The 21,232-nt window shown below is 53.8% G+C and overlaps 1 pseudogene; it reads left to right on the top strand.

Annotated features, from left to right (window-relative positions):
- Positions 1 to 19,408: 19,408 nt before the first annotated feature.
- LOC148069830 (18S ribosomal RNA) lies at positions 19,409 to 21,232 on the top strand (annotated as a pseudogene).

Genomic DNA, 21,232 nt, shown 5'->3' with positions numbered 1-21,232 from the left:
CAGGCGGCATGTTCCCCCACCAGGTGGCGGCATTTGGGGGCTTGGTTTGTGGGTAGAAAACTCACAAAAGTAACTTAAAATAGAACTGGGCCAGGCGGCATGTTCTCCCACCAGGTGGCGGCATTTGGGGGCTTGGTTTGTGGGTAGAAAAGTCAGGAAAGTGACCTAAAATAGAACCAGGACCAGGCAGCATGTTCCCCCACCAGGCGGTGGCATTTGGGGGCTTGGTTTGTGGGTAAGAAAGTCAGAAAAGTGACCTAAAATAGAACCGGGCCAGGCGGCATGTTCCCCCACCAGGTGGCGGCATTTGGGGGCTTGGTTTGTGGGTAGAAAAGTCAGAAAAGTGACCTAAAATAGAACCGGACCAGGCGGCATGTTCCCCCACCAGGTGGCGGCATTTGGGGACCTGTATTGTGGGTAGAAAACTGATAAAAGTGACCTAAAATAGAACCGGGCCAGGCGGCATGTTCCTCCCCCAGGCGGCGGCATTTGGGGGCTTGGTATGTGGGTAGAAAACTCACAAAAGTAACTTAAAATAGAACTGGGCCAGGCGGCATGTTCCCCCACCAGGTGGCGGCATTTGGGGGCTTGGTTTGTGGGTAGAAAAGTCAGAAAAGTGACCTAAAATAGAACCGGGACCAGGCGGCATGTTCCCCACCAGGCGGCGGCATTTGGGGGCTTGGTTTGTGGGTAGAAAAGTCAGAAAAGTGACCTAAAATAGAACCGGGACCAGGTGGCATGTTCCCCACCAGGCGGCGGCATTTGGGGGCCTGGTTTGTGGGTAAGAAAGTCAGAAAAGTGACCTAAAATAGAACCGGGCCAGGCGGCATGTTCCCCCACCAGGTGGCGGCATTTGGGGGCTTGGTTTGTGGGTGGCAAAGTCAGAAAAGTAACCTAAAATAGAACCGGGACCAGGCGGCATGTTCCCCCACCAGGTGGCAGCATTTGGGGGCTTGGTTTGTGGTTAGAAAAGTCAGAAAAGTGACCTAAAATAGAACCGGGCCAGGCGGCATGTTCCCCCACCAGGTGGCGGCAATTGGGGGCTTGTTTTGTGGGTAGAAAAGTCAGAAAAGTGACCTAAAATAGAACCGGACCAGGCGGCATGTTCCCCCACCAGTTGGCGGCATTTGGGGGCTTGGTTTGTGGGTAGAAAACTCACAAAAGTAACTTAAAATAGAACTGGGCCAGGCGGCATGTTCCCCCACCAGGTGGCGGCATTTGGGGGCTTGGTTTGTGGGTAGAAAAGTCAGAAAAGTGACCTAAAATAGAACCGGGCCAGGCGGCATGTTCCCCCACCAGGTGGCGGCATTTGGGGGCTTGGTTTGTAGGTAGAAAACTCACAAAAGTAACTTAAAATAGAACTGGGCCAGGCGGCATGTTCCCCCACCAGGTGGCGGCATTTGGGGGCTTGGTTTGTGGGTAGAAAAGTCAGAAAAGTGACCTAAAATAGAACCGGGACCAGGCGGCATGTTCCCCACCAGGCGGCGGCTATTGGGGGCTTGGTTTGTGGGTAGAAAAGTCAGAAAAGTGACCTAAAATAGAACCGGACCAGGCGGCATGTTCCCCCACCAGGTGGCGGCATTTGGGGGCTTGGTTTGTGGGTAATAAACTCACAAAAGTAACTTAAAATAGAACTGGGCCAGGCGGCATGTTCCCCCACCAGGTGGCGGCATTTGGGGGCTTGGTTTGTGGGTAGAAAAGTCAGAAAAGTGACCTAAAATAGAACCGGGACCAGGCGGCATGTTCCCCCACCAGGTGGCAGCATTTGGGGGCTTGGTTTGTGGTTAGAAAAGTCAGAAAAGTGACCTAAAATAGAACCGGGACCAGGCGGCATGTTCCCCACCAGGCGGCGGCTATTGGGGGCTTGGTTTGTGGGTAGAAAAGTCAGAAAAGTGACCTAAAATAGAACCGGTACCAGGTGGCAAGTTCCCCACCAGGCGGCGGCATTTGGGGGCCTGGTTTGTGGGTAAGAAAGTCAGAAAAGTGACCTAAAATAGAACCGGGACCAGGCGGCATGTTCCCCACCAGGCGGCGGCTATTGGGGGCTTGGTTTGTGGGTAGAAAAGTCAGAAAAGTGACCTAAAATAGAACCGGACCAGGCGGCATGTTCCCCCACCAGGTGGCGGCATTTGGGGGCTTGGTTTGTGGGTAATAAACTCACAAAAGTAACTTAAAATAGAACTGGGCCAGGCGGCATGTTCCCCCACCAGGTGGCGGCATTTGGGGGCTTGGTTTGTGGGTAGAAAAGTCAGAAAAGTGACCTAAAATAGAACCGGGACCAGGCGGCATGTTCCCCACCAAGCGGCGGCATTAGGGGGCTTGGTTTGTGGGTAGAAAAGTCAGAAAAGTGACCTAAAATAGAACCGGTACCAGGTGGCAAGTTCCCCACCAGGCGGCGGCATTTGGGGGCCTGGTTTGTGGGTAAGAAAGTCAGAAAAGTGACCTAAAATAGAACCGGGCCAGGCGGCATGTTCCCCCACCAGGTGGCGGCATTTGGGGGCTTGGTTTGTGGGTGGCAAAGTCAGAAAAGTGACCTAAAATAGAACCGGGACCAGGCGGCATGTTCCCCCACCAGGTGGCAGCATTTGGGGGCTTGGTTTGTGGTTAGAAAAGTCAGAAAAGTGACCTAAAATAGAACCGGGCCAGGCGGCATGTTCCCCCACCAGGTGGCGGCAATTGGGGGCTTGTTTTGTGGGTAGAAAAGTCAGAAAAGTGACCTAAAATAGAACCGGGCCAGGCGGCATGTTCCCCCACCAGGTGGCGGCATTTGGGGGCTTGGTTTGTGGGTAGAAAAGTCAGAAAAGTGACCTAAAATAGAACCGGGACCAGGCGGCATGTTCCCCCACCAGGTGGCAGCATTTGGGGGCTTGGTTTGTGGTTAGAAAAGTCAGAAAAGTGACCTAAAATAGAACCGGGCCAGGCGGCATGTTCCCCCACCAGGCGGCGGCAATTGGGGGCTTGTTTTGTGGGTAGAAAAGTCAGAAAAGTGACCTAAAATAGAACCAGACCAGGCGGCATGTTCCCCCACCAGTTGGCGGCATTTGGGGGCTAGGTTTGTGGGTAGAAAACTCACAAAAGTAACTTAAAATAGAACTGGGCCAGGCGGCATGTTCCCCCACCAGGTGGCGGCATTTGGGGGCTTGGTTTGTGGGTAGAAAAGTCAGAAAAGTGACCCAAAATAGAACCGGGCCAGTTGGCATGTTCCCCCACCAGGTGGCGGCATTTGGGGGCTTGGTTTGTGGGTAGAAAAGTCACAAAAGTAACTTAAAATAGAACTGGGCCAGGCGGCATCTTCCCCCACCAGGTGGCGGCATTTGGGGGCTTGGTTTGTGGGTAGAAAAGTCAGAAAAGTGACCTAAAATAGAACCGGGACCAGGCGGCATGTTCCCCCACCAGGCGGCGGCATTTGGGGGCTTGGTTTGTGGGTAAGAAAGTCAGAAAAGTGACCTAAAATAGAACCGGGCCAGGCGGCATGTTCCCCCACCAGGTGGCGGCATTTGGGGGCTTGGTTTGTGGGTAGAAAAGTCAGAAAAGTGACCTAAAATATAACCGGGACCAGGCGGCATGTTCCCCCACCAGGTGGCAGCATTTGGGGGCTTGGTTTGTGGTTAGAAAAGTCAGAAAAGTGACCTAAAATAGAACCGGGCCAGGCGGCATGTTCCCCCACCAGGTGGCGGCATTTGGGGACCTGTATTGTGGGTAGAAAACTGATAAAAGTGACCTAAAATAGAACCGGGCCAGGCGGCATGTTCCTCCCCCAGGCGGCGGCATTTGGGGGCTTGGTATGTAGGTAGAAAACTCACAAATGTAACTTAAAATAGAACCGGGCCAGGCGGCATGTTCCCCCACCAGGTGGCGGCATTTGGGGGCTTGGTTTGTGGGTAGAAAAGTCAGAAAAGTGACCTAAAATATAACCGGGACCAGGCGGCATGTTCCCCCACCATGTAGCAGCATTTGGGGGCTTGGTTTGTGGTTAGAAAAGTCAGAAAAGTGACCTAAAATAGAACCGGGCCAGGCGGCATGTTCACCCACCAGGTGGCGGCAATTGGGGGCTTGGTTTGTGGGTAGAAAAGTCAGAAAAGTGACCTAAAATAGAACCGGACCAGGCGGCATGTTCCCCCACCAGGTGGCGGCATTTGGGGGCTTGGTTTGTGGGTAGAAAACTCACAAAAGTAACTTAAAATAGAACTGGGCCAGGCGGCATATTCCCCCACCAGGTGGCGGCATTTGGGGGCTTGGTTTGTGGGTAGAAAAGTCAGAAAAGTGACCTAAAATAGAACCGGGACCAGGCGGCATGTTCCCCACCAGGCGGCGGCATTTGGGGGCTTGGTTTGTGGGTAGAAAAGTCAGAAAAGTGACCTAAAATAGAACCGGGACCAGGTGGCATGTTCCCCACCAGGCGGCGGCATTTGGGGGCCTGGTTTGTGGGTAAGAAAGTCAGAAAAGTGACCTAAAATAGAACCGGGCCAGGCGGCATGTTCCCCCACCAGGTGGCGGCATTTGGGGGCTTGGTTTGTGGGTGGCAAAGTCAGAAAAGTGACCTAAAATGGAACCGGGACCAGGCGGCATGTTCCCCCACCAGGTGGCAGCATTTGGGGGCTTGGTTTGTGGTTAGAAAAGTCAGAAAAGTGACCTAAAATAGAACCGAGACCAGGCGGCATGTTCCCCACCAGGTGGCGGCATTTGGGGGCTTGGTTTGTGGGTAGAAAAGTCAGAAAAGTGACCTAAAATAGAACCAGGCCAGGCAGCATGTTCCCCCACCAGGTGGCGGCATTTGTGGGCTTGGTTTGTGGGTAGAAAAGTCAGAAAAGTGACCTAAAATAGAACCGGGACCAGGCAGCATGTTACCCCACCAGGCGGCGGCATTTGGGGGCTTGGTTTGTGGGTAGAAAAGTCAGAAAAGTGACCCAAAATAGAACCGGGCCAGGTGGCATGTTCCCCCACCAGGTGGCGGCATTTGGGGGCTTGGTTTGTGGGTAGAAAACTCACAAAAGTAACTTAAAATAGAACTGGGCCAGGCGGCATGTTCCCCCACCAGGTGGCGGCATTTGGGGGCTTGGTTTGTGGGTAGAAAAGTCAGAAAAGTGACCTAAAATAGAACCGGGACCAGGCGGCATGTTCCCCACCAGGCGGCGGCTATTGGGGGCTTGGTTTGTGGGTAGAAAAGTCAGAAAAGTGACCTAAAATAGAACCGGACCAGGCGGCATGTTCCCCCACCAGGTGGCGGCATTTGGGGGCTTGGTTTGTGGGTAATAAACTCACAAAAGTAACTTAAAATAGAACTGGGCCAGGCGGCATGTTCCCCCACCAGGTGGCGGCATTTGGGGGCTTGGTTTGTGGGTAGAAAAGTCAGAAAAGTGACCTAAAATAGAACCGGGACCAGGCGGCATGTTCCCCACCAGGCGGCGGCATTTGGGGGCTTGGTTTGTGGGTAGAAAAGTCAGAAAAGTGACCTAAAATAGAACCGGGACCAGGTGGCAAGTTCCCCACCAGGCGGCGGCATTTGGGGGCCTGGTTTGTGGGTAAGAAAGTCAGAAAAGTGACCTAAAATAGAACCGGGCCAGGCGGCATGTTCCCCCACCAGGTGGCGGCATTTGGGGGCTTGGTTTGTGGGTGGCAAAGTCAGAAAAGTGACCTAAAATAGAACCGGGACCAGGCGGCATGTTCCCCCACCAGGTGGCAGCATTTGGGGGCTTGGTTTGTGGTTAGAAAAGTCAGAAAAGTGACCTAAAATAGAACCGGGCCAGGCGGCATGTTCCCCCACCAGGTGGCGGCAATTGGGGGCTTGTTTTGTGGGTAGAAAAGTCAGAAAAGTGACCTAAAATAGAACCGGGCCAGGCGGCATGTTCCCCCACCAGGTGGCGGCATTTGGGGGCTTGGTTTGTGGGTGGCAAAGTCAGAAAAGTGACCTAAAATAGAACCGGGACCAGGCGGCATGTTCCCCCACCAGGTGGCAGCATTTGGGGGCTTGGTTTGTGGTTAGAAAAGTCAGAAAAGTGACCTAAAATAGAACCGGGCCAGGCGGCATGTTCCCCCACCAGGTGGCGGCAATTGGGGGCTTGGTTTGTGGGTAGAAAAGTCAGAAAAGTGACCTAAAATATAACCGGGACCAGGCGGCATGTTCCCCCACCAGGTGGCAGCATTTGGGGGCTTGGTTTGTGGTTAGAAAAGTCAGAAAAGTGACCTAAAATAGAACCGGGCCAGGCGGCATGTTCACCCACCAGGTGGCGGCAATTGGGGGCTTGGTTTGTGGGTAGAAAAGTCAGAAAAGTGACCTAAAATAGAACCGGACCAGGCGGCATGTTCCCCCACCAGGTGGCGGCATTTGGGGGCTTGGTTTGTGGGTAGAAAACTCACAAAAGTAACTTAAAATAGAACTGGGCCAGGCGGCATGTTCCCCCACCAGGTGGCGGCATTTGGGGGCTTGGTTTGTGGGTAGAAAAGTCAGAAAAGTGACCTAAAATAGAACCGGGACCAGGCGGCATGTTCCCCACCAGGCGGCGGCATTTGGGGGCTTGGTTTGTGGGTAGAAAAGTCAGAAAAGTGACCTAAAATAGAACCGGGACCAGGTGGCATGTTCCCCACCAGGCGGCGGCATTTGGGGGCCTGGTTTGTGGGTAAGAAAGTCAGAAAAGTGACCTAAAATAGAACCGGGCCAGGCGGCATGTTCCCCCACCAGGTGGCGGCATTTGGGGGCTTGGTTTGTGGGTGGCAAAGTCAGAAAAGTAACCTAAAATAGAACCGGGACCAGGCGGCATGTTCCCCCACCAGGTGGCAGCATTTGGGGGCTTGGTTTGTGGTTAGAAAAGTCAGAAAAGTGACCTAAAATAGAACCGGGCCAGGCGGCAAGTTCCCCCACCAGGTGGCGGCAATTGGGGGCTTGTTTTGTGGGTAGAAAAGTCAGAAAAGTGACCTAAAATAGAACCGGACCAGGCGGCATGTTCCCCCACCAGTTGGCGGCATTTGGGGGGCTTGGTTTGTGGGTAGAAAACTCACAAAAGTAACTTAAAATAGAACTGGGCCAGGCGGCATGTTCCCCCACCAGGTGGCGGCATTTGGGGGCTTGGTTTGTGGGTAGAAAAGTCAGAAAAGTGACCTAAAATAGAACCGGGCCAGGCGGCATGTTCCCCCACCAGGTGGCGGCATTTGGGGGCTTGGTTTGTAGGTAGAAAACTCACAAAAGTAACTTAAAATAGAACTGGGCCAGGCGGCATGTTCCCCCACCAGGTGGCGGCATTTGGGGGCTTGGTTTGTGGGTAGAAAAGTCAGAAAAGTGACCTAAAATAGAACCGGGACCAGGCGGCATGTTCCCCACCAGGCGGCGGCTATTGGGGGCTTGGTTTGTGGGTAGAAAAGTCAGAAAAGTGACCTAAAATAGAACCGGACCAGGCGGCATGTTCCCCCACCAGGTGGCGGCATTTGGGGGCTTGGTTTGTGGGTAATAAACTCACAAAAGTAACTTAAAATAGAACTGGGCCAGGCGGCATGTTCCCCCACCAGGTGGCGGCATTTGGGGGCTTGGTTTGTGGGTAGAAAAGTCAGAAAAGTGACCTAAAATAGAACCGGGACCAGGCGGCATGTTCCCCACCAAGCGGCGGCATTAGGGGGCTTGGTTTGTGGGTAGAAAAGTCAGAAAAGTGACCTAAAATAGAACCGGTACCAGGTGGCAAGTTCCCCACCAGGCGGCGGCATTTGGGGGCCTGGTTTGTGGGTAAGAAAGTCAGAAAAGTGACCTAAAATAGAACCGGGCCAGGCGGCATGTTCCCCCACCAGGTGGCGGCATTTGGGGGCTTGGTTTGTGGGTGGCAAAGTCAGAAAAGTGACCTAAAATAGAACCGGGACCAGGCGGCATGTTCCCCCACCAGGTGGCAGCATTTGGGGGCTTGGTTTGTGGTTAGAAAAGTCAGAAAAGTGACCTAAAATAGAACCGGGCCAGGCGGCATGTTCCCCCACCAGGTGGCGGCAATTGGGGGCTTGTTTTGTGGGTAGAAAAGTCAGAAAAGTGACCTAAAATAGAACCGGGCCAGGCGGCATGTTCCCCCACCAGGTGGCGGCATTTGGGGGCTTGGTTTGTGGGTGGCAAAGTCAGAAAAGTGACCTAAAATAGAACCGGGACCAGGCGGCATGTTCCCCCACCAGGTGGCAGCATTTGGGGGCTTGGTTTGTGGTTAGAAAAGTCAGAAAAGTGACCTAAAATAGAACCGGGCCAGGCGGCATGTTCCCCCACCAGGCGGCGGCAATTGGGGGCTTGTTTTGTGGGTAGAAAAGTCAGAAAAATGACCTAAAATAGAACCAGACCAGGCGGCATGTTCCCCCACCAGTTAGCGGCATTTGGGGGCTAGGTTTGTGGGTAGAAAACTCACAAAAGTAACTTAAAATAGAACTGGGCCAGGCGACATGTTCCCCCACCAGGTGGCGGCATTTGGGGGCTTGGTTTGTGGGTAGAAAAGTCAGAAAAGTGACCCAAAATAGAACCGGGCCAGGTGGCATGTTCCCCCACCAGGTGGCGGCATTTGGGGGCTTGGTTTGTGGGTAGAAAAGTCACAAAAGTAACTTAAAATAGAACTGGGCCAGGCGGCATCTTCCCCCACCAGGTGGCGGCATTTGGGGGCTTGGTTTGTGGGTAGAAAAGTCAGAAAAGTGACCTAAAATAGAACCGGGACCAGGCGGCATGTTCCCCCACCAGGCGGCGGCATTTGGGGGCTTGGTTTGTGGGTAAGAAAGTCAGAAAAGTGACCTAAAATAGAACCGGGCCAGGCGGCATGTTCCCCCACCAGGTGGCGGCATTTGAGGGCTTGGTTTGTGGGTAGAAAAGTCAGAAAAGTGACCTAAAATATAACCGGGACCAGGCGGCATGTTCCCCCACCAGGTGGCAGCATTTGGGGGCTTGGTTTGTGGTTAGAAAAGTCAGAAAAGTGACCTAAAATAGAACCGGGCCAGGCGGCATGTTCCCCCACCAGGTGGCGGCATTTGGGGACCTGTATTGTGGGTAGAAAACTCATAAAAGTGACCTAAAATAGAACCGGGCCAGGGGGCATGTTCCTCCCCCAGGTGGCAGCATTTGGGGGCTTGGTTTGTGGTTAGAAAAGTCAGAAAAGTGACCTAAAATAGAACCGGGCCAGGCGGCATGTTCACCCACCAGGTGGCGGCAATTGGGGGCTTGGTTTGTGGGTAGAAAAGTCAGAAAAGTGACCTAAAATAGAACCGGACCAGGCGGCATGTTCCCCCACCAGGTGGCGGCATTTGGGGGCTTGGTTTGTGGGTAGAAAATTCACAAAAGTAACTTAAAATAGAACTGGGCCAGGCGGCATATTCCCCCACCAGGTGGCGGCATTTGGGGGCTTGGTTTGTGGGTAGAAAAGTCAGAAAAGTGACCTAAAATAGAACCGGGACCAGGCGGCATGTTCCCCACCAGGCGGCGGCATTTGGGGGCTTGGTTTGTGGGTAGAAAAGTCAGAAAAGTGACCTAAAATAGAACCGGGACCAGGTGGCATGTTCCCCACCAGGCGGCGGCATTTGGGGGCCTGGTTTGTGGGTAAGAAAGTCAGAAAAGTGACCTAAAATAGAACCGGGCCAGGCGGCATGTTCCCCCACCAGGTGGCGGCATTTGGGGGCTTGGTTTGTGGGTGGCAAAGTCAGAAAAGTGACCTAAAATGGAACCGGGACCAGGCGGCATGTTCCCCCACCAGGTGGCAGCATTTGGGGGCTTGGTTTGTGGTTAGAAAAGTCAGAAAAGTGACCTAAAATAGAACCGAGACCAGGCGGCATGTTCCCCACCAGGCGGCGGCATTTGGGGGCTTGGTTTGTGGGTAGAAAAGTCAGAAAAGTGACCTAAAATAGAACCAGGCCAGGCAGCATGTTCCCCCACCAGGTGGCGGCATTTGTGGGCTTGGTTTGTGGGTAGAAAAGTCAGAAAAGTGACCTAAAATAGAACCGGGACCAGGCAGCATGTTACCCCACCAGGCGGCGGCATTTGGGGGCTTGGTTTGTGGGTAGAAAAGTCAGAAAAGTGACCCAAAATAGAACCGGGCCAGGTGGCATGTTCCCCCACCAGGTGGCGGCATTTGGGGGCTTGGTTTGTGGGTAGAAAAGTCACAAAAGTAACTTAAAATAGAACTGGGCCAGGCGGCATGTTCCCCCACCAGGTGGCGGCATTTGGGGGCTTGGTTTGTGGGTAGAAAAGTCAGAAAAGTGACCTAAAATATAACCGGGACCAGGCGGCATGTTCCCCCACCAGGCGGCGGCATTTGGGGGCTTGGTTTGTGGGTAAGAAAGTCAGAAAAGTGACCTAAAATAGAACCGGGCCAGGCGGCATGTTCCCCCACCAGGTGGCAGCATTTGGGGGCTTGGTTTGTGGTTAGAAAAGTCAGAAAAGTGACCTAAAATAGAACCGGGCCAGGCGGCATGTTCCCCCACCAGGTGGCGGCATTTGGGGACCTGTATTGTGGGTAGAAAACTGATAAAAGTGACCTAAAATAGAACCGGGCCAGGCGGCATGTTCCTCCCCCAGGCGGGGGCATTTGGGGGCTTGGTATGTAGGTAGAAAACTCACAAATGTAACTTAAAATAGAACCGGGCCAGGCGGCATGTTCCCCCACCAGGTGGCGGCATTTGGGGGCTTGGTTTGTGGGTAGAAAAGTCAGAAAAGTGACCTAAAATATAACCGGGACCAGGCGGCATGTTCCCCCACCAGGTGGCAGCATTTGGGGGCTTGGTTTGTGGTTAGAAAAGTCAGAAAAGTGACCTAAAATAGAACCGGGCCAGGCGGCATGTTCACCCACCAGGTGGCGGCAATTGGGGGCTTGGTTTGTGGGTAGAAAAGTCAGAAAAGTGACCTAAAATAGAACCGGACCAGGCGGCATGTTCCCCCACCAGGTGGCGGCATTTGGGGGCTTGGTTTGTGGGTAGAAAACTCACAAAAGTAACTTAAAATAGAACTGGGCCAGGCGGCATGTTCCCCCACCAGGTGGCGGCATTTGGGGGCTTGGTTTGTGGGTAGAAAAGTCAGAAAAGTGACCTAAAATAGAACCGGGACCAGGCAGCATGTTACCCCACCAGGCAGCGGCATTTGGGGGCTTGGTTTGTGGGTAGAAAAGTCAGAAAAGTGACCTAAAATAGAACCGGGCCAGGCGGCATGTTCCCCCACCAGGCGGCGGCATTTGGGGGCTTGGTTTGTGGGTAGAAAAGTCAGAAAAGTGACCTAAAATAGAACCGGGCCAGGCGGCATGTTCCCCTTACAGGTGGCGGCATTTGGGGGCTTGGTTTGTGGGTAGAAAAGTCAGAAAAGTGACCTAAAATAGAACCGGGACCAGGCAGCATGTTACCCCACCAGGCAGCGGCATTTGGGGGCTTGGTTTGTGGGTAGAAAAGTCAGAAAAGTGACTCATAATAGAACCGGGCCAGGTGGCATGTTCCCCCACCAGGTGGCGGCATTTGGGGGCTTGGTTTGTGGGTAGAAAACTCACAAAAGTAACTTAAAATAGAACTGAGCCAAGCGGCATCTTCCCCCACCAGGTGGCGGCATTTGGGGGCTTGGTTTGTGGGTAGAAAAGTGAGAAAAGTGACCTAAAATAGAACCGGGACCAGGCGGCATGTTCCCCACCAGGCGGCGGCATTTGGGGGCTTGGTTTGTGGGTAGAAAAGTCAGAAAAGTGACCTAAAATATAACCGGGACCAGGCGGCATGTTCCCCCACCAGGCGTCGGCATTTGGGGGCTTGCTTTGTGGGTAAGAAAGTCAGAAAAGTGACCTAAAATAGAACCGGGCCAGGCGGCATGTTCCCCCACCAGGTGGCAGCATTTGGGGGCTTGGTTTGTGGTTAGAAAAGTCAGAAAAGTGACCTAAAATAGAACCGGGCCAGGCGGCATGTTCCCCCACCAGGTGGCGGCATTTGGGGACCTGTATTGTGGGTAGAAAACTGATAAAAGTGACCTAAAATAGAACCGGGCCAGGCGGCATGTTCCTCCCCCAGGCGGGGGCATTTGGGGGCTTGGTATGTAGGTAGAAAACTCACAAATGTAACTTAAAATAGAACCGGGCCAGGCGGCATGTTCCCCCACCAGGTGGCGGCATTTGGGGGCTTGGTTTGTGGGTAGAAAAGTCAGAAAAGTGACCTAAAATATAACCGGGACCAGGCGGCATGTTCCCCCACCAGGTGGCAGCATTTGGGGGCTTGGTTTGTGGTTAGAAAAGTCAGAAAAGTGACCTAAAATAGAACCGGGCCAGGCGGCATGTTCACCCACCAGGTGGCGGCAATTGGGGGCTTGGTTTGTGGGTAGAAAAGTCAGAAAAGTGACCTAAAATAGAACCGGACCAGGCGGCATGTTCCCCCACCAGGTGGCGGCATTTGGGGGCTTGGTTTGTGGGTAGAAAACTCACAAAAGTAACTTAAAAAAGAACTGGGCCAGGCGGCATGTTCCCCCACCAGGTGGCGGCATTTGGGGGCTTGGTTTGTGGGTAGAAAAGTCAGAAAAGTGACCTAAAATAGAACCGGGACCAGGCAGCATGTTACCCCACCAGGCAGCGGCATTTGGGGGCTTGGTTTGTGGGTAGAAAAGTCAGAAAAGTGACCTAAAATAGAACCGGGCCAGGCGGCATGTTCCCCCACCAGGCGGCGGCATTTGGGGGCTTGGTTTGTGGGTAGAAAAGTCAGAAAAGTGACCTAAAATAGAACCGGGCCAGGCGGCATGTTCCCCTTACAGGTGGCGGCATTTGGGGGCTTGGTTTGTGGGTAGAAAAGTCAGAAAAGTGACCTAAAATAGAACCGGGACCAGGCAGCATGTTACCCCACCAGGCAGCGGCATTTGGGGGCTTGGTTTGTGGGTAGAAAAGTCAGAAAAGTGACTCATAATAGAACCGGGCCAGGTGGCATGTTCCCCCACCAGGTGGCGGCATTTGGGGGCTTGGTTTGTGGGTAGAAAACTCACAAAAGTAACTTAAAATAGAACTGAGCCAAGCGGCATCTTCCCCCACCAGGTGGCGGCATTTGGGGGCTTGGTTTGTGGGTAGAAAAGTGAGAAAAGTGACCTAAAATAGAACCGGGACCAGGCGGCATGTTCCCCACCAGGCGGCGGCATTTGGGGGCTTGGTTTGTGGGTAAGAAAGTCAGAAAAGTGACCTAAAATAGAACCGGGCGAGGCGGCATGTTCCCCCACCAGGTGGCGGCATTTGGGGGCTTGGTTTGTGGGTAGAAAAGTCAGAAAAGTGACCTAAAATAGATCCGGACCAGGCGGCATGTTCCCCCACCAGGTGGCGGCATTTGGGGACCTGTATTGTGGGTAGAAAAGTCAGAAAAGTGACCTAAAATAGAACCGGGACCAGGCGGCATGTTCCCCCACCAGGCGGTGGCATTTGGGGGCTTGGTTTGTGGGTAGAAAAGTCAGAAAAGTGACCTAAAATAGAACCGGGCCAGGCGGCATGTTCCCCCACCAGGCGGCGGCATTTGGGGGCTTGGTTTGTGGGTAGAAAAGTCAGAAAAGTGACCTAAAATAGAACCGGGACCAGGCAGCATGTTACCCCACCAGGCGGCGGCATTTGGGGGCTTGGTTTGTGGGTAGAAAACTCACAAAAGTGACCCAAAATAGAACCGGGCCAGGTGGCATGTTCCCCTACCAGGTGGCGGCATTTGGGGGCTTGGTTTGTGGGTAGAAAACTCACAAAAGTAACTTAAAATAGAACCGGGCCAAGCGGCATGTTCCCCCACCAGGTGGCGGCATTTGGGGGCTTGGTTTGTGGGTAGAAAAGTCAGAAAAGTGACCTAAAATAGAACCGGGCCAGGCAGCATGTTCCTCCCCCAGGCGGCGGCATTTGGGGGCTTGGTATGTGGGTAGAAAACTCACAAATGTAACTTAAAATAGAACCGGGCCAGGCGGCATGTTCCCCCACCAGGTGGCGGCATTTGGGGGCTTGGTTTGTGGGTAGAAAAGTCAGAAAAGTGACCTAAAATAGAACCGGGCGAGGCGGCATGTTCCCCCACCAGGTGGCGGCATTTGGGGACCTGTATTGTGGGTAGAAAAGTCAGAAAAGTGACCTAAAATAGAACCGGGACCAGGCGGCATGTTCCCCCACCAGGCGGCGGCATTTGGGGGCTTGGTTTGTGGGTTGAAAACTCACCAAAGTGACTTAAAATAGAACCGGGCCAGGCGGCATGTTCCCTCACCAGGCGGCGGCATTTGGGGCTTGGTTTGTGGGTAGAAAAGTCAGAAAAGTGACCTAAAATAGAACCTGGACAGGCGGCATGTTCCCCCACCAGGTGGCGGCATTTGGGGCTTGGTTTGTTGGTAAGAAAGTCAGAAAAGTGACCTAAAAGAGAACCGGGACCAGGCAGCATGTTCCCCCACCTGGCGGCGGCATTTGGGGCTTGGTTTGTGGGTAGAAAACTCACCAAAGTGACCTAAAATAGAACCGTGCCAGGCGGCATGTTCCCCCACCAGGTGGCGGCATTTGGGGGCTTGGTTTGTGGGTAGAAATGTCAGAAAAGTGACCTACAATAGAACTGGGCCAGGCGGCATGTTCCCCCACCAGGTAGCGACATTTGGGGACCTGTATTGTGGGTAGAAAACTGATAAAAGTGACCTAAATCAGAACCGGGCCAGGCGGCATGTTCCTCCCCCAGGCGGCGGCATTTGGGGGCTTGGTATGTGGGTAGAGAACTCACAAATGTAACTTAAAATAGAACCGGGCCAGGCGGCATGTTCCCCCACCAGGTGGCGGCATTTGGGGGCTTGGTTTGTGGGTAGAAAAGTCAGAAAAGTGACCTAAAATAGAACCGGGCGAGGCGGCATGTTCCCCCACCAGGTGGCGGCATTTGGGGACCTGTATTGTGGGTAGAAAAGTCAGAAAAGTGACCTAAAATAGAACCGGGACCAGGCGGCATGTTCCCCCACCAGGCGGCGGCATTTGGGGGCTTGGTTTGTGGGTTGAAAACTCATCAAAGTGACCTAAAATAGAACCAGGCCAGGCGGCATGTTCCCTCACCAGGCGGCGGCATTTGGGGCTTGGTTTGTGGGTAGAAAAGTCAGAAAAGTGACCTAAAATAGAACTGGGCCAGGCGGCATGTTCCCCCACCAGACGGCGGCATTTGGGGCTTGGTTTGTTGGTAAGAAAGTCAGAAAAGTGTCCTAAAAGAGAACCGGGACCAGGCGGCATGTTCCCCCACCTGGCGGCGGCATTTGGGGCTTGGTTTGTGTGTAGAAAACTCACCAAAGTGACCTAAAATAGAACCGGGCCAGGCGGCATGTTCCCCCACCAGGTGGCGGCATTTGGGGGCTTGGTTTGTGGGTAGAAATGTCAGAAAAGTGACCTACAATAGAACTGGGCCAGGCGGCATGTTCCCCCACCAGGTGGCGACATTTGGGGACCTGTATTGTGGGTAGAAAACTGATAAAAGTGACCTAAAATAGAACCGGGACCAGGCGGCATGTTCCCCCACCAGGTGGCGGCATTTGGGGGCTTGGTTTGTGGGTAGAAAACTCACAAAAGTGACCCAAAATAGATCCGGGCCAGGCGGCATGTTCCCCCACCAGGTGGCGGCATTTGGGGACCTGTAGTGTGGGTAGAAAATCAGAAAAGTGACCTAAAATAGAACCGGGGCAGGCGGCATGTTCCCCCAGCAGGAGGCGGCATTTGGGGGCTTGGTTTGTGGGTAGAAAATTCAGAAAAGTGACCTAAAATAGAACCGGGCCAGGCGGCATGTTCCCCCACCAGGCGGCGGCATTTGGGGGCTTGGTTTGTGGGTAGAAATCTCACAAAAGTAACTTAAAATAGAACCGGCCAGGCGGCATGTTCCCCTACCAGGTGGCGGCATTTGGGGGCTTGGTTTGTGGATAGAAAAGTCAGAAACGTGACCTAAAATAGAACCGGGACCAGGCGACATGTTCCCCCACCAGGCGGTGGCATTTGGGGGCTTGGTTTGTGGGTAGAAAACTCACAAAAGTGACCTAAAATAGAACCGGGCCAGGCGGCATGTTTCCCCACCAGGTGGCGGCATTTGGGGATCTGTATTGTGGGTAGAAAAGTGACCTAAAATAGAACCGGGACAAGGCGGCATGTTCCCCCACCAGGCGGCGGCATTTGGGGGCTTGGTTTGTGGGTAGAAAAGTCAGAAAAGTGACCTAAAATAGAACCGGGACCAGGCGGCATGTTCCCTCACCAGGTGACGGCATTTGGGGGCTTGGTTTGTGGGTAGAAAAGTCAGAAAAGTGACTAAAAATAAAACCGGGACCAGGCGGCATGTTCCCTCACCAGGCGGCGGCATTTGGGGGCTTGGTTTGTGGGTAGAAAACTCACAAAAGTGACCTAAAATAAAACCGGGGCAGGCGGCATGTTCCCCCACCAGGTGGCGGCATTTGGGGACCTGTAGTGTGGGTAGAAAAGTCAGAAAAGTGACCTAAAATAGAACCGGGCAGGCGGCATGTTCCCCCACCAGGTGGCGGCATTTGGGGACCTGTAGTGTGGGTAGAAAAGTCAGAAAAGTGACCTAAAATAGAACCGGGCCAGGCGGCATGTTCCCCCACCAGGTGGCGGCATTTGGGGACCTGTATTGTGGGTAGAAAAGTCAGAAAAGTGACCTAAAATAGAACCGGGCCAGGCGGCATGTTCCCCCACCAGGTGGCAGGCTTGGGGGGCTTGGTTTGTGGGTAGAAAACTCACCAAAGTATTGGCGAAATAGTACCAGGGAAGAGGGGGATGTCGGTCACAAGGTGCCCGAGTCAGAGAACCAGGAAAACGGACATAAATCCAGAAAAACCTCGGTGTGTGAGAGCTCAGAAAAAGTGGTCATTTTGATGTCACTGGCGCAACCAAAACTAATTTTTCCCAAGTGCGAGCAACCTCCACCGGTCCCCGGAGGTGCCCCGGACCGGGTTGGCGGGTGACTCGAGCGGTCATGCCCGACTTTGAGACACTTTGTCGCGGTCATGCGAGCGACCTCCAACTGTCCCTGGAGGTGCCCTGGACCGGGTTGGCGGGTGACTCGAGCGGTAATGCCCGACTTTGAGACACTTTGTCGCGGTCATGCGAGCGACCTCCACCGTTCCCTGGAGGTCCCCCGGGCTGGGTTGGCGGGTGACTCGAGCGGTCATGCCCGACTTTGAGACACTTTGTCGCGGTCATGCGAGCGACCTCTACCGGTCCCTGGAGGTGCCCCGGGCCGGGTTGGCGGGTGACTCGAGCGGTCATGCCCGACTTTGAGACACTTTGTCGCGGTCATGCGAGCGACCTCCACCGGTCCCTGGAGGTCGGGCTCCAGTGAGGTCGGCGGGGGAATGCTCGGACTGTGGCCGACTTCGGCGCCCCAAAGTCGGACAAGGTTGGAGTGGAAGTACGCTGATAACTCTGGTTCTTTTGCCAGACGAAATTGATTTTTCCAAAGTGTGACTGCTCTGAAAAAAGTGGTCTTTTTGATGTCACGAGCGCAACCACATAAAGGTTTATAGGGAGGGAGAGAAAAAACTACTAAGTGTTGAGGACCAGTGAGGTCGGCGGGGGAATGCTCGGACTGTGGCCGACCATGGTGCCCCAAAGTCGGACAAGGTTGGAGTGGATGACCGCTGAGATCTCTGGTTCTCAAAATGAGATTTTCCACCAAGTGTGACTGCTCGGCACAAGTGGTCACTTCTGTGTCACTGGCGCAACCACCTAGAGGTTAATAGGGAGGGAGTATAACAGGGGAGGGATTGAAAAAACTACTAAGTGTTGAGGACCAGTGACATTCGGCGGGGGAACGCTCAGAACTTGGCCGACATCGGTGCCTCAACGTCGGACAAGGTTGGAGTGGATGACCGCTGAGAACTCTGGTTCTCAAAATGAGATTTTCCACCAAGTGTGACTGCTCGGCCCAAGTGGTCACTTCGGTGTCACTGGCGCAACCACCTAGAGGTTAATAGGGAGGGAGTATAACAGGGGAGGGAGTGAAAAGGCTCGGACTGTGGCCGACCATGGTGCCCCAAAGTCGGACAAGGTTGGAGTGGATGACCACTGAAAACTCTGGTTCTCAAAATGAGATTTTCCACCAAGTGTGACTGCTCAGCACAAGTGGTCACTTGGGTGTCACTGGCGCAACCACCTAGAGATTAATAGGGAGGGAGTGAAAAGGCTCGGACTGTGGCCGAGCCTGGTGCCCCAAAGTCGGACAAGGTTGGAGTGGATGACCGCTGAGATCTCTGGTTCTCAAAATGAGATTTTCCACCAAGTGTGACTGCTCGGCACAAGTGGTCACTTCTGTGTCACTGGCGCAACCACCTAGAGGTTAATAGGGAGGGAGTATAACAGGGGAGGGATTGAAAAAACTACTAAGTGTTGAGGACCAGTGACATTCGGCGGGGGAACGCTCAGAACTTGGCCGACATCGGTGCCTCAACGTCGGACAAGGTTGGAGTGGATGACCGCTGAGAACTCTGGTTCTCAAAATGAGATTTTCCACCAAGTGTGACTGCTCGGCCCAAGTGGTCACTTCGGTGTCACTGGCGCAACCACCTAGAGGTTAATAGGGAGGGAGTATAACAGGGGAGGGAGTGAAAAGGCTCGGACTGTGGCCGACCATGGTGCCCCAAAGTCGGACAAGGTTGGAGTGGATGACCACTGAAAACTCTGGTTCTCAAAATGAGATTTTCCACCAAGTGTGACTGCTCAGCACAAGTGGTCACTTGGGTGTCACTGGCGCAACCACCTAGAGATTAATAGGGAGGGAGTGAAAAGGCTCGGACTGTGGCCGAGCCTGGTGCCCCAAAGTCGGACAAGGTTGGAGTGGATGACCGCTGAGAACTCTGGTTCTTTTGCCAGACGAAGCGAATTACTCCCGAGTGTGACTGCTCAGAAAAAAGTGGTCTTTTTGATGTCACGAGCGCAACCACCTAGAGGTTAATAGGAGCGAAGAATACTTGGACAGAGTATCGAGCTCCAGCGCAGGCGGCGGGGAAAGAGCTCATGGACGCGCGAAGGTCGACACCGATCTGCCAACGTGACCCGCCATCGGAGGGCCCCCACCCTTTACGGGCGGACAGTTCCTCCGGACTTAGCGGGTCTGATCAAGCGTTGTGGCTTGCCACCTCTGCCGAAACATTCAGTGAGACTGAGACGTCCCGTCTGACCCAGTGGTTCTATACGCGCGCCTTCGCCGCCGTCCCCTTGGCCGTGAACTCGGCCTCGCGGTGAGGCAGGAGCGATGTGCATCCGTGGAAACACACTTCTTTGGATATGGTTTGTCGTCAAGGAGTCCTGTGGGTGAAAGAGACCGAGACGTCTGTCCTCCGGAGCCCACAGGCGGTGCGTAAAACAAAGACGCCCGCCCCCGATTTGGCCGACACCTATCAGGAGTTGGGCGCCACCTCATTGCTGTCGAGCGGAGAAAGGTGTGGGGATAACGGTCAGGTCCATCCTCCACCCGGTATCCGTTCGGGGGCACTTGGTGCTACCTGGTTGATCCTGCCAGTAGCATATGCTTGTCTCAAAGATTAAGCCATGCAAGTCTAAGTACACATGGCATGTACAGTGAAACTGCGAATGGCTCATTAAATCAGTTATGGTTCCTTTGATCGCTCCAACCCTACTTGGACAACTGTGGCAATTCCAGAGCTAATACATACTACCGTGACCGACCTCCGGGAAGGCACGCATTTATCGGTTCCTAAACCCATGCGGGGTGTGTTTCCCCCTCATCCTCCGGGGCGTGTGGGGGGCCCCCCGGCCAACTTGACGACTCTTGATAACTTTGAGCAGATCGCTGGCCCTCGTGGCGGCGACGTCTCTTTCGAATGTCTGCCCTATCAACTTTCGATGGCAGTTTATGCGACTACCATGGTGACAACGGGTAACGGGGAATCTGGGTTTGATTCCGGAGAGGGCGCCTGAGAAATGGCTGATTCATTCCCGACCCGGGGAGGTAGTGACGAAAAATAACAATACAGGACTCTTTCGAGGCCCTGTAATTGGAATAAGTACACTCTAAACCCTTTAACGAGGACCCATTGGAGGGCAAGTCTGGTGCCAGCAGCCACGGTAATTCCAGCTCCAATAGCGTATTTTAAAGTTGCTGCAGTTAAAAAGCTCGTAGTTGGACTTCGGGATCGAGCTGACGGTCCGCCGCGAGGCGTGCCACCGTCTGTCCCAGCCCCTGCCTCTTGGCGCCCCCTCGATGCTCTTGACTGTGTGTCCCGCGGGGTCCGAAGCGTTTACTTTGAAAAAATCTGAGTGTTCAAAGCAGGCCGAGTCGCCTGAATGCCCCAGCTAGGAATGATGGAATAGGACTCCAGTTCTATTTCGTGGGTTTCTCTGAACTGGGGCCATGATTAAGAGGGATGGCCGGGGGCACTCGTATTGCCCTGACAGAGGTGAAATTCTTGGACCGGCGCAAGACGGACGAAAGCAAAAGCATTTGCCAAGAATGTTTTCATTAATCAAGAACGAAAGTCAGAGGTTCGAAGACAATCAGATTCCTGTCGTAGTTCCGACCATAAACGATGCCGACTAGCGATCCGGCTGTGTTATTCCCATGACACGCTGGGCAGCGTCCGGGAAACCAAGGTCTTTGGGTTCCGGGGGGAGTATGGTTGCAAAGCTGAAACTTAAAGGAATTGACGGACGGGCACCACCAGGAGTGGAGCCTGCGGCTTAATTTGACTCAACACGGGAAACCTCACCCGGCCCGGACACGGAAAGGATTGACAGATTGATAGCTCTTTCTCGATTCTGTGGGTGGTGGTGCATGGCCGTTCTTAGTTGGTGGAGCGATTTGTCTGGTTAATTCCTATAACGAACGAGATTCTGGCACGCTAACAAGTTACGCGGCCCCGTGCGGCCGGCGTCAACATCTTAGCTGGACAAGTGGCGTTCAGCCACGCGAGATTGAGCAGTAACAGGTCTGTGATGCCCTTAGATGTCCGGGGCTGCACGCGCGCCACACTGAGCGGATCAGCGTGTGCCTACCCTTCGCCGAGAGGCGCGGGTAACCCGCTGAACCCCGCTTGTGATGGGGATCGGGGATTGCAACTATTTCCCATGAACGAGGAATTCCCAGTAAGCACGGGTCATAAGCTTGCGTTGATTAAGTCACTGCCCTTTGTACACACCGCCCGTCGCTACTACCCATTGAATGGTTTAGTGAGGTCCTCGGATTGGCCTCGCCGGGGCCGGCAACGGTCCTGGCCGAGTGCTGAGAAGACGATCAAACTTGACTATCTAGAGGAAGTAAAAGTCGTAACAAGGTTTCCGTAGGTGAACCTGCGGAAGGATCATTA

Source organism: Callionymus lyra, chromosome 11 (assembly GCF_982586985.1).
Source record: "Callionymus lyra chromosome 11, fCalLyr1.hap1.1, whole genome shotgun sequence".
Lineage (NCBI taxonomy): Eukaryota > Metazoa > Chordata > Actinopteri > Syngnathiformes > Callionymidae > Callionymus > Callionymus lyra.
This window is presented reverse-complemented; position numbering and strand designations above follow the sequence as displayed.